This window comes from Camellia sinensis, chromosome 3 (assembly GCF_055761805.1).
Source record: "Camellia sinensis isolate YWXY chromosome 3, ASM5576180v1, whole genome shotgun sequence".
Lineage (NCBI taxonomy): Eukaryota > Viridiplantae > Streptophyta > Magnoliopsida > Ericales > Theaceae > Camellia > Camellia sinensis.
Window position 1 is genome coordinate 13,322,425 of NC_138963.1, and position 3,498 is coordinate 13,325,922.

Sequence of the window (3,498 nt, forward strand, 5' to 3'; positions counted from 1 at the left end):
TGTATATATGCATTGTTTTGTTTGTATACATGTTACAGGTTGCATGGAATACATATAGGTTGTGGACAAATTAATTTTTTTTTAAAAAATAAAAAACAAAAAATTATGTTTTTGGCTACTAAACAATTGGTAGCCAAAAATGGAATAAATATTTTTAGCGACCGAATAGTTAGTGGCTAAAAAAAGAATTAAATGGAAACAAATCTTTTGGCGACTAAATATGCAGTAGCCATAAACAAAAAAATTTTGACGACTAAATATGTAGTAGTCATAAACAAAAAATTTTAGGCGACTAATGATTTAGTAGCTAAAAAAAAAAACAAAAGAAAGAAAATTAATTGGCGACTAAAACTTTAGTAGCTAAGTAAAAACTAGACTGTAGGCTACTAAACCATTTAGTAACAAAAATAAATAAGATGAATAAAAAATAAAATTAGCGACTAAAAGTTTGGTTGCCCTAAATGGTTAAGTATTTGGCGACAAAAAATTTTAGTCGCTAAAAATATAATATTAAATTTATTATGAACTTTTGGCGACTATTAAATTAGTCCCCAATTGAATACTTTCAGTGACTAAATAATTCTTAGTCGCCAATTGAAACTTTTGGCAAGTAAAAAATTAGTCGCCAACTGAAGACTTTCAGCGACTAAATAATTTTCAGTCGCCAATACCTTTCTCGACAATAATCTAGCGACAAAGTTGGCGACCAAAAAGTTTAGTCGGCAAAACATTTTGGCGACTAAAATATGACTTTTGGCGACAAAAAATTTAGTCACTAAAAGTGTAATTTGTTGTAGTGTGTGACACGTGTACAAATTGAACAAAACAATAATAGATAGGTAACACATATACAGATATGTGATACTTGGACAAATAAACAAATAGGTAAGTTTTAAATAGATAGGTGTTCTTTTGAACCGATCAATGTCCTTTTTGACCAAAAACATCTAAGCTTGAACATATTGGCACACAAGTTTTAGAAATGGACCTAATGGCCTGAATGCCCTATTTTTTCATACCATTTTATGTCACCGGATTATACAGAAAGATGTTATTCATTTCATTAATTCCTTAATAATTATCTCTTAACAAGATAACTAATTATAAATATCCATGTAGGAGGTAATATAAAATGGTGACAAAAAATCGGCGAAATATGAATCCCATGTACATAAAATAATGTGGAGAAATATGTTTATAAATAACATTATTCATACAGAAACAGTGAAACAGATTACAGAATAATCCTTAGAAGCATGCCCTTCGACATTCTAGCTGGTGCAATTGTTGTTGAAGCTAGCAAGTAAAGGTTGACTTATTGACTTAAGTTGATGTATGTAGATTATAAATTAAACATGTAATATAAGGTTGGAACATGTACGGTGTAAAACATTATTCACCCTCTGCATTATTACTAAATGGTATGATTGTGGATGAATTTAAACACGGAGACACCGAATTTAATCAAGGAGATGTCGAAAGTGATAAAGCCAGCACAAAAAGCTAAGAAAGTCCATGGACTAGCAAAGTATTTGCGTCTCTGGTGCGCCATAGCATCAGACCAGCAACACTCGTTGTACTGAGCAGCAGCCTTGGTTGTTATACCGAAATAGTACTTCTCAATAACTACTCCCTTGCAGAGATTGTTGAAAAGAAGGGTGGCATCTTCACTTACACCTAGGTAGTTGTGGGGATATATTTTTAGAGTACCAACACGTGGCCAAGGTGATGTCTACGTGTCAGCCGAGGTGCTACGTGTCCGGGTCATGACGCCGAGGTGATCTCGGCAAGGCCGAGGTTATCTCCGAAGATATCGGAATCCGAGATAAGTGGATAAGGCACAAAAGTCCTAGAATGAGGAAGGACTTTAGCATGGATAAGGATAACACTCTTAGGGAGTTTATCTTTATCTATTGGAGAGTCCAGGATAAGCACTAAGCAGAAGTCCATTGAAGCTAGCCTTTTGTTGGGACAAGGATTGAGTTAACTATAAAAGAAAGGCACCCCCGATGGGTCTAAGGTACGCAATTTACACTCTGAACAGTGAGTTTAGCACTATTGATTATCTTTGAGAGATTACTGACTTGATCGTTGGAGTGCCCCCGGGTGGACGAACCACCGTCGGAATCTTCTCTTTCTGTTGCAGGTTAGACAGGTGCTATCTATTCTGCCAGTGCTCTCCAGCTGAATACTGAGTTGGCAGTGTGGTCAGAAAATCACTCACACAATTTGGCGCCGTCTGTGGGAAAGAAAGGAGAATAGATGCCCAGCGACGGACAGAAGGATAAGGTTGGGGACGAAATCCCTGCTGGGAGTGGAAAACATGTTGACCCAAACGTGGAAGAAGATGGTCGCAATGAGGAGACTCAGAACCAGAATCATGGCGAGAAAGACGTCGGCCAGGATGGCGACATGCCAAAGAAACCAGATCGAAGCGGATACTACAACGAGGACGACCTCCAGGTATGGTAGGATAGATGCCTGCGGAGGGACGAAGAGGTGAAAGAGATGGCAAACAAATTGGTAGACCTACAATCGGTCGTCAATTTTATGATGCAAAGTAATGTCATGCAGCCACCATACCCGCTGCAGGACACGCCGGTTCCAGTGGCCAATGCCCAAAAGGGAGGACAGAAGCCAATCCCAATAGCCCCTCAGCACACCAGAACCGAAAAACACTCTCATCGGCCTTCCAGGGAGGTCGGGCGAGGAGAGTCAAGGAAAGAAGAGTCACGAAGGACACATCGAACTAAAGAAGCAGACTCAAGAGAACATCAGCACGTTCAAAGGCAGGAGCTGTGCTTTGACACAACTCATAAAGAAAGGTCGAAAAGGGCCCACACCGAAGCTGAGAGTAGTATGCCGAAAAGACTGAAGTCGGGAGATAGCCGAGCTCCTGGGCGGACAAAGGAGGACTTGAGAGATTACCTCAAGAGGAAGCAACAGAATGCCGATGCTGAGGTAACCTCCCCAGATAAACCGAGGACACCATTCTCGGTGGAGTTGGATAAGTTTAAGGCGCCGAAGAGATTCAGTATACCGAGGTTCCAAATATACGCTGGTAAGTCAGACCCCAACTTCCACATTGGATTATACTTGAACTCAATGGCATTATATAGTGGAAACGAGCCGTTCCTCTGCAAAGTGTTCTCCTCATCCTTCAGGCAGATTGCATCAGATTGGTTTCACAAACTACCGAAGGGAAGTGTGAAGACCTGGGAAGGCCTGGCCGAGATGTTTGTGGCCAGGTTTGTGACAAATAAGCTACAACCATTAAGGGTGGACGCATTGATGGCTCTGAAGATCAACAAGGATGAAGGCCTTAGGGCCTATACAAAAAGGTACTATGAGGTGTTCAACCGAATACCAGAGTGTAATCAAGAGGTGGCGGTCGTATTTTTCAAAAACGGCCTAAAAGACGACTGTCCACTATGAAAATCTTTGGCAAAGACATTGCCAAAAAGTATGGAAGAGCTCATGGCAATAATCGAGAAGTAT